A 23,268-nucleotide genomic window follows, 5' to 3' on the forward strand; every position below is an offset into this window, starting at 1 on the left:
TGCAGGTTTGTACCTGATTGGATCATTCTGAAATACGGTAATTCTATTGGCTGAACAGAATAGTGACGTGGCTTAACCTGATTGGCTTGTTGGTGTGTTTCGCGCACGGATTGACTAGAATAGCAGAACAACAAGAAAATATTTACGATCTTTTTTAATTAAGCGGATTTGTTTAAAACATGAGTTATTACTACATGTATGATGAAAAGAAGCCTTCATGGTTTCAGAAATTAAAAAATATTTTCAAAAGTGACAAGAAAATTGAAACGCGAGGTGGAAAATTACTTCATAAGTATAAAACACCTGCAGCTTATATGGAAGGTGAATTTGGTTATCATACTTGCCTTTTGATGGAGAATTGGATGGAATATACCAAAAATGATGGTGTATTGGCTTGGCCAGAAGATTGGTCATTTAACATTAAGGTGTTGAAAAATTTGAGAGAAAAAATGATGACTCTCGTACCAAAACCCAGACCTACACAATTTGAAGCTTTAGCTGAATGGGAGGATGAGATGTTTGATTTAGAACGGGAGAACAGAGGTGTAACAAGAGGCACTAGAATGAATATTAACAGAGAAACTCATGAAGATAGAATGCGTCGTTGGAGACGTGCAGACATGTGTAATGGTTTGTACCCAGCAAGATTTAGTGAGGAATCTGGTCAGAAGAGTTCTGCAAAGAAAAATAATATGTGTGAAGATAGTGAATTAGAAGACCCAGTTTTAGAAGAGATTTACATTACGAAATCAAAACAACCACCACCTTATCAACCAGTTTGCTCATGGTCTACCCCGAGAATTCCTCAAGGAACTTCTCCAAGTGCTCCTCCTAGAGAAATTAATGATGAAATTCCATTTAGATTAAATCAGAATAATGCAAAATATCCTGAGAGAGTAGAAACAAGGACTAATTCTAGTACTTCTGGAGAAAGCAGAAATTATACTGAAACCCCAGTTCAGAGAAATGAGATACCAAGAATTGTAATAAGAACAGAAAGACTTGAGGACACTCCAAACATTTCATAATACCTTCGATCAAATTAATACAGCAGTTAACTAAAGGCATGGAAGCAGTAACGGTACCAGTAACAATTGGACCCGTTGTTCCAGTTTTTGATCAAAAAGAAATTAGACATTCAGCTTTAACCGTCCCTTTAAATGCAGAAATTCAGAAAGTGGCTGAAATATTTTATTCAGATTTATCAGAAATTCACCGAGAGAAAAATATGCCAGACTTAACTTTTAATCAAAGTTTTTCAAATAGTCAATCTCCATCTGTTGCATAATCCGATTATGGAACTCCAGAAAAGAGCATAAATAAGTCCTCAGAATTTAAATTACTTGATGTTGCAAAATTGAAAGCAGATTTGGTGGAATTAATTATTGGCACAATTGGTCCTGCAAGTTTAAAGTTATATCAGGATGATGAATTGTTGTTCATTTGCAAAAGCATACAATGGAAAACGAAAAATAAATATGATCTGCTAGAAGAAATAGCTGCTGAATTAGATATAGATTTGATGAGACAGAAAAATTTGCAGAAACATTATAGAGTAGATTTCTCTGAAAAAGATATTGAAAACATGAATACCACAGGAAGGATAACTCATATAAAAGAATTAATAGTGTTTTTAAAAAGAATAGGTGAATTAAGCAAATGGAGAGTGAAATGGACAAAGAAAAGAGGAAGAAAGAAGAGAAAGAGGGGAAATTGCAAATGAGTTTCCTATGAGAGAAATAGCTGGCGGAGGGTATGTTCATGTTCCTTGGTCAAGACAGGACATTTTACTGTTTACAAATGATTTTCCCAGATTGAGAGAAAAACCCGTGGAATGGTATCGTCAGGTAGAGAGATTTGTTAAAGTCTCAAAAGTTCTGTGGATTGATCTTGACGGATTCTTTGACATTGTTGTTCCTTCAGATCTCTGGACAGAATGTAAAATTTCTATAGATTGGCCCAAAGAAGAACCTACCCAAGATAAAGTAACAGGTGCACCTTCAGCTGATGTTATAAAGCTGTATGATAAAGTAATTATATGGCTGAAAAACAAGATTCCCCCAAAAGAAGTAGATTGGGTTAAAATTGACAGAACAAATCAAGAGCCAAAAGAGTCAGTACATTCCTTCTATGAAAGATTACTGCTGGTATTTAAACAATACAGTGGTTAGGAGAAGCTGAGTGAGAAGGATATGAGCCATTTTATATACAGATTTGTATATGGCTTGAGACCTGAAATTGGTGAAATGATTAGATCAGGAATAGTTGGTTGGCAATCACTTACAGTTGATGACATCCTGAGAAAAGCAAAATACTGCAGTGATGAGATAGACGCTAAGCAAAAGAAGCTGAAAGAAAAAGCAATGTGGGCACAGGTGAAAGTAGCTGAACAACAAATTGCAACTTTAGAAAACAAAAATGCTCACCAGAATCAATGAAAATTTAAGGGTAATTTTAATAAGCCAAAATTAATAGGTAACATTGAAGAATCAAAGCAGAAACTACATGTTTTAATTGCGGCAAAATTGGACACTGGAAGCGCGAGTGTAAAAATCCGCCCAGAAATTTCAAAAATACATCATTAAATCCACAGATGCAGAATGAGGTAAATCAGCAGCAACAGCTACAGCGACAGTTAAACGAGATAAATCAGCAGCAACAGCTACAGCGACAGTTAGTGAATCAGCAGAGTCAGATTCCACAACCGCCACTTCCAATTTGTGTTAATGTGCAGAGATACAATTCAGAAACAGGATTCTGCGGAGGTGAACAGGTAAACAGATCACCAAGAGTGAATGTGTTGAATGTTTCCCAACAATATTGGTTTAAAGAAAATGATGGAAGTGAGTCTGATGATTACTTATGACGGTGCCTGAGAGAGGAGGACAAGTGTGTGCTTGGAGCCACTCTTGAGGTAGATCAGTCTGGTCCATTTATTAATGGTAAAGTGAATGATGTAGAAATCACTTTTCTAGTGGACACAGGTGCTACCCGTTCTACTGTTAGATCAGTGGAAATAGAAAACCTGCCTCTCTCTGGTGACACTATCCAAATAGTTGGCGTAGCTAATCAACAAATTAAAACAGATTTAACAGAACCAGTTAAAGTGGAAATTGGTAAATTTAAGGACAAACATAGATTTGTAGTCTGTGAAAGCAGTCCTGTAAACTTGTTAGGAAGGGACATCCTTTGCAAAAGGAATTGCAAAATATATTGCTCACCGGATGGTATTAAGCTTCAAACTCCAGAAAAAGAGGATGGTCTTTATAAATTAACAATGTTAATGGTTGAAGCAGAAGAAAGTAAATTATTTCCTGCTTTTGACAAAAATGATTTACCTGAAGAATTAAAAGAGACAGTTAATATTAAAATTTGGGATTTAACTGGAGATGAAATGGGTTTGATGAAACATGTAGACCCAGTACAAATTACGGTAAAACAAGGAGCAGATTATCCGAATATTCTTCAGTATAAAATGAAAGCTGAGACAATTGAGGGAGTAATTCCTGTCATTGAAAAATTTATAAAACAAGGTGTTTTAAAAGAAATTGAGAGCAGTCCATGTAATCACCGATTATGGGAATCAAAAAGCCAAATGGAACTTACAGAATTGTTCAGGACCTGAGAAAAGTTAATCAAATAGTTGTTCCATGTTGCCCAGTTGTACCAAACCCAGCGGTAATTCTTTACCAGATTCCGCATGATGCAGAATGGTACACAGTTATAGATCTTTGTAAGACATTCTTTACTGTTCCATTGCATCCAGAGAGTCAACAAATTTTTGCGTTCAGATTCCAAGAGCGCATATTAGCATGGTGTCGTATCCCACAAGGGTATACAGAAAGTCCATCTATTTTTAATCAGTTGCTAAAGAAATCCGTGGAAAATCTAGATTTGCCTGGTAAATCAACATTAGTGCAATACATTGATGATCTCCTTGTAGCTGCAAAAACACGAGACAACTGTGTGACAGATACAATTATTCTTTTGAATCATTTGGCAGATGAGGGACATAGAGTGTCTCCTGCAAAATTACAGTTTTGCAAACAAGAAGTAAAATATCTTGGACCCAGGATTGCAAAAGGAATTAGACAGGTAACGATTGAAAGAATAAAAATTATCCAAGCAATGCAACCTCCAAAAACACAGAGACAGGTCAGAATGTTTCTAGGAATGGTAGGTTATTGTTGTCAATGGATTAGTGGATTTTCGGTAATTGCGAAACCATTGCAGAGACTGACAAAAGCAGACATAAAAGACCCAATTACCCTAACAGAAACTGAATTAGAGGCTTTTGAGCAGTTAAAAAAGAGTTTGTGTGAAGCTCCAGCATTGGGAATGCAAGATTATGAAAAAGAATTTGAGCTGTATTGCAGTGAAAGGGAAGGATGTGCATTATCAGTTTTGATTGAAAGACATGGAAAACTGAGAAAGCCAATTGCTTATTTCTCAGCAGTTCTTGACCCTGTTGCAAAAGCATTACCAGGTTGCTTAAAAGCAGTGGCTGCAACGAGTGTGAGTCTGGAACAAAGTGAAGGGATAATAATGGGGTTTCCTGTAAAAGTATATGTTCCCCATTCAGTTGAGATTCTTCTTACCAGAAGTAAAACTCAGCATTTAACGAGCAACAGATTGACAAAATATGAAAAAGTTATTCTGGGATCAGATAACGTTTCGATTGCAAGATGTGTGAATTTAAATCCATCCACATTATTGCCTGATGGTGTTGTGACAGAAATCAGAAATGAAAATGACATTGACCATGAATGCCGGGATGTTTTAGAATATTGCACTAAACCGAGGCAGGACATTAAAGATGTTCCATTGCTTGAGTCTGATTTTGTTTATTTTGTTGATGGCTCATGCTTGAGAACGGATCAAGGAGTTCTGAGTGCAGCATACTCAGTCTGTACAGTTGCAGATGTGATTGAAGCTTCTTGTCTCAAAGGAATTCGTTCAGCCCAAATATCAGAATTGATTGCTTTGATTTGTGCATGGGAAAGAGCAACAGGATTGAAAATTACCATAGTGACTGATAGTCAGTATGGGTATGGCGTAGTTCATGACTATGGCCAGCTCTGGTCTCAAAGAGGTTATTTAACTTCTGCGGTAACACCAATCAGAAATGCAAAGTTGATCAAAAGATTGATCAATGGCATTCAGTTACCAGAGAAAATTGCTGTGGTAAAATGCACAGCACATAAAAAGGGGAATGATTATATGACAAAAGGTAATGCATACGCAGACGAAATTGCCAAATTTTGTGCGAAAAACAATATGTCTGTTAATCGGGACAAAGACAATGATCATGTTTTGAACTCACTCATGCTAATATCTGTAGTTGAGACATGGCAGGGAGTGAAAGATTTACAAGATGAGGCAGATCATGAAGAAAAAGACACATGGTTAAAAGCAGGTTGCAGACAGCGAGAAGAAGATGAGATTTGGGTTTACAAAAATGACAGACCAGTAATGCCTGTAGGAGAGTAGGGTCTGCTATCCTATGGTCACCCCAAATTTTTGCTTTTTGCTTCACTGGTTTATGACTTAATGTGGCTGTGGGCCTGCTAATCAGACCCACAGCCTGCTGTTCTCTCTCTAAATTACTGCCAATGCACTCTAGGTGCATTACGAATTGGAACTGGTTCACCTTATTGGCCCCTGTAACAGTGTACCCTAGGTACCCAGGGCATAGGTGTTTCCAAGGCCTACCAGGGGCTGCAGCATGTATTGTGCCACCCCTGGCCTGGCCTCCATATTTGACACAACTGGCTGATCACTCAGCTGGGGCAAGTTGGTGTAATCACCTCTTGCTTAGGTGTAGTATATCTATACATAGCCTAAACTGGACACATATGTTCCTATAAGCCACTCCTATGGAAGGCCTCATCAATCCTGGAGGCAGAGTGCTTGGAAATATGTGAGATGGTGCTCTAGCATGAGCTGAGCCTGTCTGCAGCTGTCAGGAACAACTCCCTTAGCTGTTCCGAGATATTGCCATACCATATACTCTTAAGTGCATTATAATCCTCGCGGTTATTTGTTAACTTTGGTTTGGCTTTATCAAAACATGTCGAGTAAGGTGTCATACGATTTGGAATACTATCCCCTCTACAGTTCTGTCGACGGGTATAGCATTCCACCCTTCTAGAGGGACATGACATGTACCTAACCTGAACCCCGGTTGAAGTTAACCAGAGCCTCAGCATCACAAAATGGATGCTGCCACACAGACACAAGCCTGACCTCCTGCTGCTGGGAGTCCTTCCAGCGAGGGAGGCTTGGACAAAGGGTTTCCTGCCTTGGGAGGTGCGAGCACCACCCCGGACAGGATTTTGTGTATTGGGTAGGACAGAGCTGAATAGAATCAGACATGCCCGGGGCACACAAGGTGTCCCAGTGCATAAGCCAGTCCAAACCGGTCCTGGGACTTTCCAGACCCAGGCCTGGCGAGGAGCTGGACAAAGGAAAGGGGGTGTAACCGCCCCCCTTCCTGGTCCCACCCAGAGGAGGGACCTAGCAGGTGATTCACCCCTCAGATTGGGAATAAGAGTGGGAGCAGTGCCATAGCACCTCAGATCATCCTGAATCAACTTCAAACTAAGAAGACTACTGGACTTCGACATTCTGCTGCACAGAAGACTGAAGAGCATCTCCCTTGTGGCCTAGGAGAGGCCACCCTGTGAACACAGGCACCATCCAGCAACTCGACGTCTGCTTTGCCGACGCCTCCCGCCGGAGCCCGAGACCAGAGCCTGACAAGACCCAGACTCCCAGACTTCTCACCACCCGATCCACAGTCCCTGCAAAGAAGAGACCCGTGGAGGCACCGAGAGACGTGGGACCGGACATCTTGAAAGACCCCCGAGACGCTGACTGCGTAGCACCCGAGGCACCCTCGATGCTGTGCTTTGGGGATTGAGAACCCCTACAACCGAGCAGCCCTTGCACCGAAGATCAGCCCCCCAGCATCTCCACAATCTGCGTGGGACCCTTTTGCATCGTGCCACTCAACGCCCCATCCCGGCCACTTGCCACGTGGTCAGCGGCCATCTTGGCGACAAAACCTACAATCTACACTGCCGGTCTGGTTGCGCCAGACTTGCCCTCGCTTCTGTAAAAGGGAGCACCCGCTCTGACCTTGCTGGTCCGATTGATAAGCCTTTTTCACTTCCTGCGTGGCTTGCATTAGCCAAAGCCTCTTTGCTCCGATCAAGTTGCCGACACCGCCATCAGCTAGAGCCTTTGTGCGACAGCTCGTGATCGACTCCTGGACGTCCTCGACCTCTTTGTGTCCACGTGGCTGCTGAGAGAAGATACACATCAATGCCTGTTTGCACCTGACATCGCCTGGTTCCAATCTGGTTCCACGGTTATTGTTATTGTTATTGTTATTTTGGATTTATAGCGCGCCCAATCACCTGCAGGTCTATAAGCGCATGGAAATCGATGTTATTACAATAACTTGGCTCAACACCTCAGAGAGACACAGCTACCAGACTACATTGCGCTCAGGGCTCTTCCGAACAGCAGTGTTTTCAGTGATTTCCTAAACCGTAGGAGATTCACCTCCCTGCGTAGCCCCTCAGGCAGCTTGTTCCATAACTGGGGGGCCAGAACGGAGAAGGCTCTCCCTCCCTTATTCACTAATTTGTAGCGGGGGCAGACCAGTAGCTGGGAATCCGATGATCTAAGTATTCTCTTTGGGTTGTATACTTCCAGACGAACTTTGATGTAGGCCGGAGCATGGCCGTGGATCGCCTTGTGCGCTATACAGAGGCTCTTAAACTCAACCCTCTCCTTAACAGGGAGCCAATGAAGATTTTGGAGTAGAGGGGAGGCCTTCGTTCTTCTGGGTAATCCGAAGATCAGTCGTGCGGCGTCATTCATTACGACCTGGAGTCTGTTTGTCAGCATTTTTGGGAGGCCAAGGTACAGGGCATTCCCATAATCAATCTGTGCGATGACGGTTGCTGCTACAATCGAGCGCATCATAGAATGAGAGAGGAAGGGGGCTAGCTTTCTCAGTTGTCTGATGATGTTCGTGCAGCTTCCAACAACGGTGGAAATTTGGCTGCACATTGACAGATCACAGTCTAGTTTAATCCCCAAGCTCTTTACGTTGGCACTTGGCTTTGGGGCTAATCCAAGCTCTGCAGGCCAGTACAGATCACTCCACGGTGAGGTGGCAGATGGAATCACCAATACCTCGGTCTTATCCGGGTTGATCTTTAGTAGGTTTTCCGTCATCCACCCTACGGTATACCTCAAGATGTTTTGAGCTTGGATTTGTGCTGTCTCTGTGTTATCTATACTCAGCACAAGCTGAGTATCGTCAGCATAGTTAAAGACTTTACAGCCCATCTCGGCCAAGGATGCAATCAGAGATTGTAGGTAAAGATTAAACAGAAGTGGGGACAGTGCGGAGCCCTGTGGTACCCGCACTCTAAGAACCCCACCTCGGATATCAAATCCCCCAGTTGTATCCTCTGTGTCCTTCCCGAAAGGAAGGATTGCAGCCACTTAAAGGCCAAGCCTCTGATTCCAAAGGTCTCCAGTCTTCCCAGGAGCAGGTCATGGCTGACAGTATCGAACGCCGCTGACAGGTCTAATAAAATCAGGGCGCTCGGTTTTTTGCTGTCAGCCATGCCTCTCAGTTCATCTAACACCGAGAGCATCACTAGCTCGGTGCTATGGTGCGCTCGAAACTCCGCCTGTCGCTCATGCAATAAACCATGGGATTCGAGGTACAGGGACAGGGACTTCAGCACGTGTTGCTCTAGGACCTTTGCAAGGAAAGGCAACTGGGAAATCGGCCTGTAGTTCTTCAGGACAGCCTGGTCTGCGCCTGGTTTCTTTAGCAGGGGTCTAACTCGCGCCTCCTTGAGATCGCCTGGTAAATGCCCTGTTTCTAGGGACCTATTGAGGAGAGAGATGATCCGGGCTTCCAATAGCGGCCGTGCCACACGGAAAACACTCGGAGGACATGGGTCCGCTGGGGAACCAGATTTGGTTTTGCCCATTAGCTGCTCTAGGCTCAGCTCATCCAGCTCAGGGATATATATATATATATAGAGCAGTGAGCAGGATTATGGGCCTCAGAATGTATAGTACCACTATTCACCATTCTATTCTTAATTTCCAGGATGATGGTCTTTACTTTTGCTAAGAAGTACCCCTGGAAGGTGTTACAGTTTATGGGGGACTCAGAATTCTCCTGTTTTTTACTCAGCTCAGACAGGATTTGAAAGGTCTCCTTCTGGGTATTCCTAGCCTTCTGTAGGCGAGACTCATAGTACTCCGCCTTAGCTTGTGAGATAAGTTTTTTATACAGATGGAGTGAGTCTTTATAGTGGTTCCTTGCTGTATCCTGCTTAGTTTTCCTCCAGATTCTCTCCCGAGCTCGGAGTTTTCTTTTTTGTTCCCTTAATAATGGGGTGAACCATGGAGCCTCTTTACCAGGTCCTTTTATTAGCTGAGTTTTTTCCGGCGCTATCTGATCAAAAGCTTTGTTCAGGCTCTGGGTTAGGTCCGCATATTCTACATCCAGGCTTTTATCTGTATTCGTCAGACAAGCCACTTTCGGGAGCACCAAGGTCAGGGTTTTTAAGTCAACCTCGATCCATTTACGGGTCCTTCTAGTACCTCGGGGTAGATGCTTTAAGTGGTCATTAACATTTACCTCACAAGTCACCAAGTAATGGTCAGCTCTATGCTGTCTTCTGACTTCAGAGTTTGCCAAAAGCGTGTTTCCAAGTAGCAAGCCGCCTAATTTGCTCGGCTTAAGTACCGGTCTAGCGTCCTTGTGACGACTAGACCGTGCAGAGCCTCAGCCCCCACCCAAGATGTCCGCCGCTATGGCAGTCGATCGGGTAGAACGAGTGAAGTGAAGCTGCTAGCTTCTCAAGTGGCAGGAGGAGCCGCCCCAACGCAGTGTTTTATTTTTTATTTTTAGTGTGCGAGTAAGTGGCATTAAAATCAGGGTAAACAAACCAAATAATTCGCCTAACACAAATACAAAACGGGAATAATAAAAATCAGGCTGTAAAGGCTCCTAGTGAGCGCACTGCGCTCTATGCTGTCTTCTGACTTCTGAGTTTGCCAAAAGCGTGTTTCCAAGTCAAGTTACCAAGACGGTAGTCACTGGCTAGTGACTTTGAACATTGTCCCCTCTGCTTTCAGGTCTTCACCACATCAGATCCACCCTTGGATCCACCGGAACTCTTCACATTGAGCCGCCTGCAGTATCTTCCGCTCCAAGCACCATCGACCTACGTGACGAAACCCAACACTACTTTGCACCTGTGCACCCGCTTCCTGTGGGTGAGGTAACTCAACAACGCCAGTGTTCCCACACTGGTGTACACCTCTAGTGCCTGTGTCTAAAGTTTCATCCTTATAGGTCACTCGGAAGGTTCCTAAAACACTAACTTTGTAACTTTTACGCACCATAGACAATGCATTGGTGAACGCGTGCACTTTAAGCACTACACCAGCGGGCCTTTCCCGACTTAGTCACTGCTAGTCCCAATCAGCTCCAGCAATTCCCAAGGCCCTAGGCCTACTTCCTTTTCGATTGGTATCTCTTATACCACTTTCTTAGTATATGGTTTAGGTGTCCCCGAGGGCTCATCCATATTGTGCAACTTTTGTGTATTTTAACTGTGTTTTGTTTTAACGCTTGTGCTTCTGTGCTCATAAAGAGTATATGGGATATTTGTAGTTAATAAATTTATATATATTTTCAATATATATCTGTGTGGTGTCCTTTCATTTGGTATTCAAGGGGGTTGTATATGGTAAAACAGCTTGCTTCACATGCCTTTCAGAGTTTAGCCTAAGACTGCTTTGTCCACGCTACCACTAGGATAGCTGGTCTATAAGGTTGACTTACAACCACTCATCATAGGGGTTGCTTGGCATGGTACAAGGTGATCACTAGAACTAGTGAGCATCATATACCAGGCCAACTTCTCACAATGCCAAACTGCATGATTGCTGACATGGCACGAATGTATCATGGTCCAGGTCACTTAGGCAGAGATTCGATGATTAGATTGTTCAGGCAGACATGGTACAACCCAAAATTCAGGATTATAGCAGAATCTTTTTGCCAAAGATGCTTGATTTGTCAACAGATTAATCCGAACAGAAAAACAGTTGTAAGCCTGGGAACTATAGGACGGGAGGGTGGTCCTTTTACCAGATTACAGATGGATTTCATTGATATGCCTCCTCATAACAGATTGAGATATGTCCTAGTGATAATTTGTCTGTTTTCAAGATAGGTGGAAGCTTTCCCGACTCGTCACAATGATTCAGTTACTGTGGCAAAATTGCTTTTAAGAGAGATCATACCTAGGTATGGATTTCCAGTGACGGTCGAAACTGATCGCGGCACACATTTTGAAAACAGATTGTTACAAATGATTTGTGAAGCACTTGGTATAAAACAAAAGCTACACTGTGCTTACGGACCAGAAGCATCAGGTGTTGTTGAGCAAGTCAACAGAACTATCAAAAATAGACTTGCCAAAATGTGCTTGGCTACAGGAATGAAGTGGACTGACGCCTTCCCACTTGTCTTAATGTCTTTGAGAAGTACTCCAGATGGAAAAACTGGTTTAAGTCCTCATGATATACTCATGGGCAGAGTAATGAGACAAGCATTTGTTCCAGTTGAAAACGTACTTAGCATTAATGATAGTGCAGTTATGGAGTATTGCAAGAAACTTTCTGACGTAGTGACTTCTGTGTTCCATCAGGTGGGAACTGAAGTACTTACAAGAGAAAAAGGACAGGCTCATGATCTTTTGCCAGGTGACTGGGTGAGGACAAAGGTTCATCGAAGAAGTAATTGTCTGGTACCCAGGTGGCAGAAAGCGAGACAAGTAATTCTTGTCACAACAAATGCAGTAAAGTGTAGAGGTCTGAAAAGATGGATACATGCTAGTCATACTATTCGAGTGCAACCACCTGAGAATTTTGACGAAGAAGGTGATACAACAACTGATTCAGACTCTGAAGAGGAACCTGAAAATCCAGATACTGAAGATCAACAAGGAAGTCGAGATCTGGAAAATGTAGATGTGAATCAGGCGTCGAATGAAAAAGATCTAGAAATCGTAATACTAGACTCTGAAAATGATGAAGATCTGCTAGACAAAGAAGCAGAAAAAGAGACTCATCAAGAAGTGATTCAAGATCAGGAGAGTATTGAAAAGCAGACTGGAAGCTCTGGAAGAAGGAACGAAAATTCTGAAACTGGTGGATTGGAAGTAATTCAAGAAGAAGAAGACGAATTACCAAGTACCAGCTATAAGGATAATGTTCCTAACGGAGTGAAGCTGCCGAGTAAAGAAGTACCTGAATCCAGAATTCAAGTCTCGGAAACAGAAAATGAAAGTGATGAAGAATCTAAAGTGAGAGAATTCAGGTAAAGAGCTTGGAGGAGTGAATGCAATAAATCTAAACCAAAGAAGAAACTCTTCAGAAAAGGAGATAATTGGCCAAATGAGAATGAAGGTCTGAAATTCAAATTAGTGAATAAATCAAAAGAAAAAATTAATGAGATTTCGAGTCAGAAAAGTGAATTGGATAAGAAAAATCAAGCAGGAAAGAAAATAGAAGTGATTAGCAGTAGGGGAAAAAGAACATTAAAGCCTAATCAAAAATATAAGTCACCTGAGTGGACCTACATAATTATCCCACCAGTAGTAGAGGTGAGCAGCAGTAGTCAGGAAGAGATTGATGACACAAGTGACATTGATTAAGTTTGTTTTCACATTAGGTTAAAATTGTAGGTGACATAAGGTCGAAGAAAATGTTTTAGGTGACACAAGGTCGAAGAAATTGTGTTAGTTGGAAAAACACATTGTAAGACGTAAGGTCAAAAAAAAGCTGTTAGTGGATACTTTTTAAAAAAAATTAAAAAGGGAGGTGTATATTTAGTGATTTTTAAAATTTTGAAATTTTTGTTTTTTCTGAAAGGTTCTTGTCTCAAGTAAAAGATGCCTAACTCTAACAATAATTCAAGATGTTCTATTTTAAGAAGATGTTGCAAAATGTCTTTTATTTGTGTGATTTTAATAATTTTGGTTTGGTTAATTTTAGCTGTCATTTTCCCTTTTGGAATTGACAAAGAAAAGTACAAAGCTAATATGACTAGTAAAGCTGAGACTAAACAAGTTGTACATGATGTAGCAGGCAAGACTAATAGAGTCATTGAGCACAAACCAGAGATCCACCAAGATAGATCTGTTGGTGATTTTTCTAGTAATACTTTTTCTAGACTTCTTTCTGAATACGTCAAAGTGATGAATGTCAAGGATTGTTATATTTGTGTGAAATTACCTGCTTCTGTTTCGGAAGGGGTTACGTATAATATGCTTCCCCTTACTTATGGCATTACTTGCAGTGTATTAACAAGTTTGTTTTATGAAACTGGTCGGTTGGAATATTATTATTCTGACTTTGATGAAATCTTTGCAAATCTAAAAGTTGTAAATAGCTTAAACAAAGTGAGACCTGCGAAACAGATGAGGGAATTGTTCTTAGTGACTGGTGAACTTAATTATGAGTATGCTTTTAGAAATAATCTAACATGTAAGTTGAGAACAGAAGAAAAGACATTGTTAAATCTAGTGGAAGAGAGAAGAGCAATTTATAAGAGAAACATGATGACGAAACATACCAAGTCTAAGTTTTGGCAAAAGGAGGACGAGAAACTTAATGGAAGAAATGAAAATGTTGCCATTAACATAGATAAACATGATAGAGGAAAGCTTTGCATTAGGAGAGATAATACACTTTATGATAATTATTTTGTTGGAGCAAGTCAATGTGAAGATACCTATCGTATTATAGGGGTTGGGGATTTAAGGGGGGAAAAGATCCAATTTTTCCTGGAATTTATTTCATTTGTGGGAATAAAGCCTATTACAGTCTTCCCGACCATTGGTATGGGACCTGTTTTGTTGGTTTAGTCTTCCCAAAGATATTTCATGTAGATAGAAATTCAAAGGGTTCATTTGAAATTGGTAATCATCTGAGTAGATTTAAAAGAGAAAGCTTTTCAGAAATTATAGGAGATATATTTGGTGCAATACTACCTATGGTGGGAATTACCCTGAATGCAAATAAAATCAGAAAAGTATCTACATTTGTTGACAGATTGTCAACAGACACTGCAAGTGGATTTCAATTAGTTGACGCTGAAGATCCATGGTAATGCAGAACCGTTTTGCTTTAGACATTCTGCTAGCAAAAGAGGGAGGAGTTTGTGGGATATTGCATGTCCAACACTGCTGTACCTTTATACCTGATAAAAGTAGGGATATAGAAATGTATATAAAGAATTTAACAGAATTACATGCTGAAATTGAACCTGTTGAAGATGAAAGTTTTACAGAGCGCTTGGCTAAAAGATTCGCAACAATTAAACGCTGGTTCCAAGAGATTGGTTGCTCAATCATTGGGAAAATACTTTATCCTGTAATAGTTATAGCTATAGTGATACTTTTATTAAAAATTAGTTGCAAGTTACACAAGAGAAAGAAATTTGTGAGGGAAAAGAAAAGAATTTATAAGCTCAGAAAAGAACAGGAGAAGGAAAAAGAACTGGAACAGTTTCGTAGAGCTCAATATGAGACTAGTAGACAAAGTGCAGAATCTAAGTTTTAGAAAAACTAATACAGTGAATGTTCAAAACATGGTCAAAATAGATAACATTTTTGCTGAAAATTTTTGGGTGTGGTTTGGTGATTATGAAATCACCAGATGAGGGAGTTGATGGAGCGAGATGTTAAATAAAATTTTGTTCAAACTCGCAAAGTTAAACTTCCATAATAATATAACCGTACTAATAGCATGTGTTGAAATAATTAACCAACCTAGATTGAAATTGCATTCATTACACGTGGGATTAATGTGCTTTCATGTTGCACTTGCAAGTGTGTGAAAAATAATAAACTAACCGTGTCTATCGTTATTGTCAGTATTAAATGCAGCCGTTTTATTAATAGCATGTGCTATATTTGTGTGCAAATGTTTTGTTGTGTCTTTTCTGTGGCAAAAGCTCGTGGAGAATCCCGATTGCCTGAAAGAAGAAGGTTAATATATACGCTGCTTTTTGTGCTTTGCTAGGTAACATAATTAATGAGTTAATATTTAGCAAAAGGGGTGGGTAACAGATTGGGTTTCAATTCTTTAATTAATTACTGTTTTGTGTTTGTTTAAATACTAGTTACCGTAAGAGGCCTTCCTTTTGGGCCTATAAAGATGGCGCTTTTGAAACCTGTCCAGAGAGGAGCCTTGCACACTCGTGAAGTGGAAAGTTTTACCACAATGACAATGACACTGCTGTCAAAAGAAAAAATATTGTTGAAATAAAGACGTGCATATTAGGCTCATGGAGTTTGTCCAAGGACAGGAAGCGGCAGGATTGCTGAAGCAAGGAAGCCATGATTTGTAACTCGAAAGAACTTATTCTGATACATTTCCAAGGAAGTGAGATGTCACGAACAATAGGGCTAAAGAAGAGCCCGTGCATAGTTTGAAAGCGATGATGACATGGATGGTCTGACATAAGTCAGCCAATGGGAACTCTGATGGCAAGGAAAAGTGTTCTTTTTGAGAAGATTAGCTAGTTAGAAAGGTATAAAATCTGGCCCCTCAGGCAGGAGGGGGCTCTTGCTTCCCGATTCCTGAATGACGTGCTGTTGGACTTTTGGCGCACGTAAGGATAGCTGTCTTTATTAATTATACTTTTAGGTGAAGTAAGTTTTAGACAGGGAAAATAGAATTTAAGGAATGAGAACTATATTTTGCTTTAATTCATGCTAAATGATTTACTTTGAAATGTCAGACTAATAAGCCTATCCTTGAATTATGCTTTCAATTTGCTAATAAAATAATGATTTCAGAATAAAAATGCTCTTCCTTTGAATATAATAAAGCTAATAAAATTAGATTTTTTAAATGACAAGCTAGTCTTGTTTATTTATGGTCTAGTTATCATTATTAGATCCATTTGCCTATGTGACTTAATTAATGTTGTATGATTAAAAACCATGATAAGATACAATAAATGGCAGTTGTATATAATTTTGTAAATAGTTTATGAATAGAGTGTTTAATTAGGTCACATGATGCAGTCGCTCAAAAATTGTCTCTTTAGTTTATGGGCCTAGGCAGTGATTTATGATTAATGGTGAGTATTGTGGAGATGAGTAGCGTTTGTGAGACAATTTTTCATTAGGAGCGCTGGATCAATGTAAACAGATATGTTGATGGTGCTGTTTAACCGGTTCTGTGCTCGCATCGGACAACGCAAGCACTACCTCCCTGGTGCTCCTCCCTGGTGCTGCGCACGACCGTTGGCCAACGCAGCCCCGCCCACCGAATAGAACGACCGCACCGCAATTTGCGTCGTGGTAAACGCGTTAAAAGAAAATCTTGCATGACAACAAACGATATATAGAGTGGTTCACAATAATAGCGTCTCAGTTTATATGGTAAATTCAAACTTTTCTGTGGGTCCTTTTACAAATGTGTTTTTGATTGGCTCTTGCACCACCATTCTTGCTCCACGCCTAACCATGCATCATCAACCACGTCCACCCAGTTTCTGTGTTTTCCACCATGTCAAAGAGGATGCACTGATTCCTCTATGTTTGATTGCTCTCTTTCGATTCTAAAGTGGAATATATTGTCTATATTTTTTTAATCCCTTCCTGCACAAAAACACTGTTGTCTGTAAGGCAGGCATCCTTGCACTATGGTGCAAGATTGCCTGCTTTCGTGCTAGCCTGCACACAGTGCTCCAGCACAAGGATAGAGCATAGATGCTCCATATCTTGGTAAATATTGGGTATTTCTGCTCTCTACCTTTCACACAACTGAGCACAGCAACTTTGCTTGTTGCCTGCGTTGGTTGAAAGTTTAGTAGATATGCCCCCTGGTTTGAACTGATGTTCCATGGACAAGTAATTTGGAGAGGTCAAAATCCCTTGATTTATGAAAGGGTACATTCTCTATGGCCTTTTAAAGGAGAAGAATGGGGAAAACAAATAATGTATGCCCATGCAAACAAAACTAATCTACTAGAGCCCTTTCAAAGAGCAAAAGAGAGGACTCTTCAGCGCTTATTTACAAGCCCTCTGTGCCGCCAGTACGCCACATTTTCCCATGTTAAAAGTGACGAACCAGTGTCGTAAGGGCATATAAATAAGCCCCTTCTTATCTCCACTGTGCAAACATGGATGTCTGGAAATCCCCATGACAAAAAGATGTAACACAAGACCTCCAGAGGAAGTTGTCAGCCATGGTTGATTGACTACATACTGCTAAGAAATCTGCCTTTATATCTTTCTTCTCCTTTAGATGAGCGGGTGGGTGCAGAGGTGAGGGGCTATCCACAATAATGGCAGGGAATAGGCATGTTGTGACTGTCTGAAAGTAGACCACAGAGAACTGCATCAACTGGCACTTGGTTACCTTTATAGTCAACTTTGCTCCCTATATGCTGACAAACACCTGACCTTCCGTGCCTCAGGTGGTCCTCAAAAGAATCACTTAAGACCTCAATAACACTTAAGCAGTCCACACAGAACTTGTCTAACCTTGTGAACACATGGTTTACTAAGCTCTGAAAAGTTGCAGGCACATTCTTCACACCATAAAGCATTACCCTGAACAGGTATAATACATATGGCATGGAGAATGCAGTCTTTTGAGCGTTAGGTACTAAAGTGATTTGTCAGTAGCCACTTTGTCAAACCAAAAGTGCTTTTAAGTAGTGAGCAGCACCCAATTGGTCTACAAATTCATCAGCTCAGGGGATTTGGTGTGTGCCTGCCTGAGTCACTTAATTGAGGGCCCAGTAGTCCACACAAAAGTACAAGTCTTTGGAGCCTTGATTGGGAACTAGTGACACAGGGTTGATCCAAAGACTACTAGAATGCTCATTCACCCACTCGTCCAACATCTTGGCAAACTCTGCCTTGATGCACTCCTGTACTCTGCCAGGCATCCGGTATGTCTTACTCTTTACTGCTAAGCTATCCCCTATATCTATATCATGGACACAGACAAGTGTCAACAGTGAAGTCAACAAAAAAAGAGATGGAAAAATACCTCTTCCACAGAACCATTCTTCACATCACCATACAGTGGTTCTAGAACAGGCACATTGTCCTTCTCAGTCATAACCATGATGTCCACTGTATAGCCGGGCAGGAGGTATGGCGTAAGCAGGTTCACATGCACCACCCTCTTGGAAATCATTGGCCTCCATGCATTTCCTTCCAACTTAAAACACACCATGAACTAAAGCCTCAAATGGAATAGCATCTGCTTTCCTTATCCTTGTCCCGCAGCAATCCTTTCATACTCTCTGGAGCAATCCCTTCCCTGGTCATAAATTGAATTGCCTCACGAGCGCTGGTCGCGCTGACACCTAGCTCGAGCAACTGCTATTTTTAATACTCCCTTTGTCTATTTTTGTTGTTCTAGGTTCTTTAACCCCTGTTTTTAATTGCTGCTCCACTGGGCTTCTGTCCCCTTACCCGCATTTAATTTAGGAAAACACACCGCCTTTTGGTGGGTCCGGGTTCCGGGGCTGTTTCTTTTGCGGGCGCCATCTTTGATTGGGGTGAGTGTCTGTGTGCGCGGGCGCCATCTTGGAGCGTCCCGACGCTCGAGTGGATGTGGGAGACGCCTATTTAAGGCGGACTTTACTTTTCCAGGCTTCCTATTGAATTGCCTCACGAGCGCTGGTCGCGCTGACACCTAGCTCGAGCAACTGCTATTTTTAATACTCCCTTTGTCTATTTTTGTTGTTCTAGGTTCTTTAACCCCTGTTTTTAATTGCTGCTCCACTGGGCTTCTGTCCCCTTACCCGCATTTAATTTAGGAAAACACACCGCCTTTTGGTGGGTCCGGGTTCCGGGGCTGTTTCTTTTGCGGGCGCCATCTTTGATTGGGGTGAGTGTCTGTGTGCGCGGGCGCCATCTTGGAGCGTCCCGACGCTCGAGTGGATGTGGGAGACGCCTATTTAAGGCGGACTTTACTTTTACAGGCTTCCTATTGAATTGCCTCACGAGCGCTGGTCGCGCTGACACCTAGCTCGAGCAACTGCTATTTTTAATACTCCCTTTGTCTATTTTTGTTGTTCTAGGTTCTTTAACCCCTGTTTTTAATTGCTGCTCCACTGGGCTTCTGTCCCCTTACCCGCATTTAATTTAGGAAAACACACCGCCTTTTGGTGGGTCCGGGTTCCGGGGCTGTTTCTTTTGCGGGCGCCATCTTTGATTGGGGTGAGTGTCTGTGTGCGCGGGCGCCATCTTGGAGCGTCCCGACGCTCGAGTGGATGTGGGAGACGCCTATTTAAAGTCATCCTTTCCCGCGCAGCGGGATCGCGCAGCGGGACGCCGTCGCTTAGCCGGAGTCGTGCCAGAGTCCTGCCCGTCTGCGCCCATCAGCGTCCCGGAGGCGTACTTGGCGACGGGCAGGACTGGGCCATCTATTCGGCTATCCTTCTTCTGTATGTGAGCACTATGCTTCACTACTCAGGATCTGAACTCCGCTCCTGGCAGTATACAAATGGCTCCTGCCGCTCGGTGTTTCCTGCTCGCCACAAGGGCAAGCATTGCTGCCCTGAGTGTGGCTGGCGCCCGCAGAAACATCTGGTCGGTGCGCCGCAGAGGGCAGCGGTCGGCGTTAAACATCTGGGCCTGCTGCTTAATACTAGATCTCTTGGTCGGCATGCTCTAGACATATTCGATCTGTTAGAGTCAGAGAAACCCTTATTTTTGATGCTCACCGAGACGTGGCTCGGCGAGACGTCCAACCCAGATATCGCCATTGCTATTCCGCCCGAGTATAATATCTTTAGGCAGGACAGGCCAAAGGGGCGTGGAGGTGGAGTTGCTCTAATAGTGAACAAAAAGGCCACCTGTACCATCATCCCCTCGGACGCGATTAAGGATTGTGAATCCCTCGCTTTTGCCATTATCCTCTCTCCACACCAATCGCTGAAGGGTCTTCTAGTTTATCGGCCGCCAGGGCCCACGGGCTCTTTTTTTGAAGAGTTTCAGTCGGTGACCTCCTCCTTGCTACTCTCGTCAGAGCATTGTATTGTTGCCGGGGACTTTAATGTCCACATGGACGTGGAAACGGATGCTGACGCGATAAAAATGCTGGATGTTACAGCCCCTCTGGGCCTGGTTCCCTATCATGTTGGTTCGACCCATGAGAAGGGACATACCCTAGATCTGACCTTCTCTACGACTCCTATAGAGATGCTGGCTCCTATTCAGGTGCTCTGGTCTGATCATAGGCTGGTGAAATTTTATTTCCCGGAAGTTAGGAAGCCTCCCGCTGCCACTCGGCAGACTCCCGTGGGATTCAGGGCACTTCACCGGGTCACGCCGGAATTGCTGGCTCAGTCCTGCGTGGACCATCCCTGTGTGCTAACGGGGGTCTTAGAGGAGGATGTGGAGCGAGTGCAGGTCTGGCTTTCAGAGAGACTTAATGACCTGGCGCCCTTGAAACCCCTCCGCAAACCTGAAAAAGGTGCTTCTGCCCCTTGGTTTACGGCAGCATTGGCGGCCTCTCGTCGGCAATGCAAGGTAGCAGAAAGAGCCTGGCGCGTGAAATACGACGCAACGGCGAAACTCGCCTACAGGTCTCTGGCTAAAGCCTATCACCGGAACATCCTCTCGGAGAAGAAGGCTTACTTCGCGAGGAAAATTGACGCTGCCTCCAATTCCTGTAAGGAGCTTTTCGCCATTGTGCGTGAGTTTACAACCTCACGCGAGGCACCAACTCAGGCCCCCCCTCCTGCGCCGTGGGTTAGGGCGATTGCGGACTTTTTCACATCTAAGATCCAACGGATCCAGGACTCCTTTCCTGTGCTGGAGCCTGAGATGCCCGATCGGGTGGAGACTACCGCTGTTGCCCTGCCTAACGCAGGTGTGGCCTTGGCAGCTTTCCCGCCTCTCTCGATGGCCGCGTCATTTGACCTGATGGCCGGGCTTAAATCTGGCTCCCCGCGGGATGCCTGCCCCGCTAAATTCCTAGCTAAAATGGCAGCCGTCATCAAACTTGTGAACCCCCTGTTGAACTGCTCTCTTGCGCAGGGTGTGGTTCCCCAGGTTTGGAAGCAGGCAATGATTATCCCCCTGCTAAAAAAAACCCGGTCTGGATGTGGAGGTGTTGGCGAATTATAGACCTATCTCGCTCCTGCCGGCCTTTGCGAAGGTCATTGAAAAGCATGTACATAAGGTGCTTGCCGATTACTTGGAGTCCCACGATCTACTGCATCCTACCCAGTCGGGTTTCCGCGCCAATCTTAGCACTGAAACAGCTCTCCTGGAAGTCTCTGAGGCGATTAAGGAGGTGCTGGATTCGGGTGGGAGAGCGATGCTGGTGATGTTAGATCTGTCGGCGGCCTTTGACACCGTCCCCCATGAGGGTCTCCTTGGAAGACTCTCAGAGATCGGTCTCCGGGGGACGGTGCTCCAGTGGTTTCGATCTTTCCTGGCAGGCCGTCGACAAACGGTCTGGGCTTCTGATTGCTCCGCCGAGATGTCGCCATTGGGTGTCGGAGTTCCTCAGGGCTCAGTATTGAGCCCTACTCTTTTTAACATCTTTATGACCCCTTTGGCGGCACTGGCGGAGTCTTTCGGGGCTCAGATCGTTTCTTATGCCGATGACACCCAGCTCCTCTTCACCTGTGAGAGGGGGGCGGACTTCGATGGAGGTAGGATCCAGGGTTGCCTTGAGGCTGTGTTTCAGTGGTTCCAACATCACAGCCTCAAGTGCAACTCGGATAAGTCCGAGGTCCTCTTTTTTGGATGCAGTTCGGATCCGGACTGGAAAGTGTGGTGGCCTGAGAACATGTTTCCACCAGCAAGTTCGTCCCAGGTGGCAAAAAACCTTGGGATCAAGATCGACAATGGCCTCACACTACGTTCACAGGTAATCGGGCTCACTGGGACATGCTTTGGACTGCTCCGGATGTTACGCAAGTTCCTTCCCCTGTTATCGGAGGAACACAGGAAGATCACGGTGCAGGCGTTTATAGGTTCGAGAATTGACTATTCCAACGTCCTTTATCTCGGCCTGCCAGAATACCTGCTCCAACGGTTACAGGTTGTCCAGAACTCGGCAGCACGCGCCATTTATGGACTTTCTCGCCGTGCCAGAGCCTCGGGTCTTCTGGAGGCTCTGCACTGGCTTCCTGTCCGGAAGCGGATTATTTTTAAGACCCTCACTCTGGCATACAAAGCCTTGCATTCCTCCGGAGCAAAATACCTTCAGAAAAGGCTAACATTTTACCACCCTGCCAGGCCGCTCAGATCAGGAGCCTTGTTTCTTGCTACGGTTCCCCGTGTCAAGAGAGCCCGCATCGGAGGCCGTTCTTTTAAACTACTAGCGCCCCAGTTGTGGAATAAACTGCCTGTGTCCCTGCGCAGCTCCCCTAACCTGTTAACTTTTAGGAAGGGGCTCAAAACTTGGCTTTTTACTTCTTAGTTCCTGGCCCTATTAGGTTTTCTCTTGCTTTGTTTCTATTTTTTCTCCTTGTTGTGTTATGAGACTGTGTGCAATTCAAAGCGTCGGGACACTCTTCCGAGTAGCCGTACGCTATACAAAACCCCGAGATAACATAACATAAATGGCTTGGAACAAAGTGGGGTGGTTTGGGTTCCACTTTTATTTACAACTTTGAGCCAAGGTATGTGGATCCACTGGTGCAACTGTAGAATCAGCCTGGGTACAGTTCTTCTTTCAAGTGTCCTCAAAAGGCAACTGTTCAGACACAACATTTGTGTAAAGTGATGCTTCCCATAGCAGGTAGTATCTGGGCTGTCTCTAAGCTGTAACTGAGACACAAAGATGTGCACGTTTTCTGCACTTGGCTGCCATCAGCCCAAATTAAGAAGTACTCAAGGACAGATAAAAAAGCAGACATCATATATAAACTTCCCTACCTCTTTTCACAGACACTACAGTCCCATCCCTAGCCCCTACCTGCAACCAAGTGGCATGGCTTAGGAAGACTTATCAGCAGCTTCATGATAACAAAAACCATCATGTAATTTATGTAAGTAGTCCAGTCTCTATCCTCCTCACTTCAGTGTCTGGTTCTTCTCCTGCCAGCTACAGGAATTCAGACAATAAACTACCACAGTCTGGGAGCTCAGTCCTCACTCTCCATCTTGTGGTATGTCAGGCCAGCTGCATCCAAAATAGATCCCACTTGCC

This window comes from Lissotriton vulgaris, chromosome 2_1 (assembly GCF_964263255.1).
Source record: "Lissotriton vulgaris chromosome 2_1, aLisVul1.2, whole genome shotgun sequence".
Lineage (NCBI taxonomy): Eukaryota > Metazoa > Chordata > Amphibia > Caudata > Salamandridae > Lissotriton > Lissotriton vulgaris.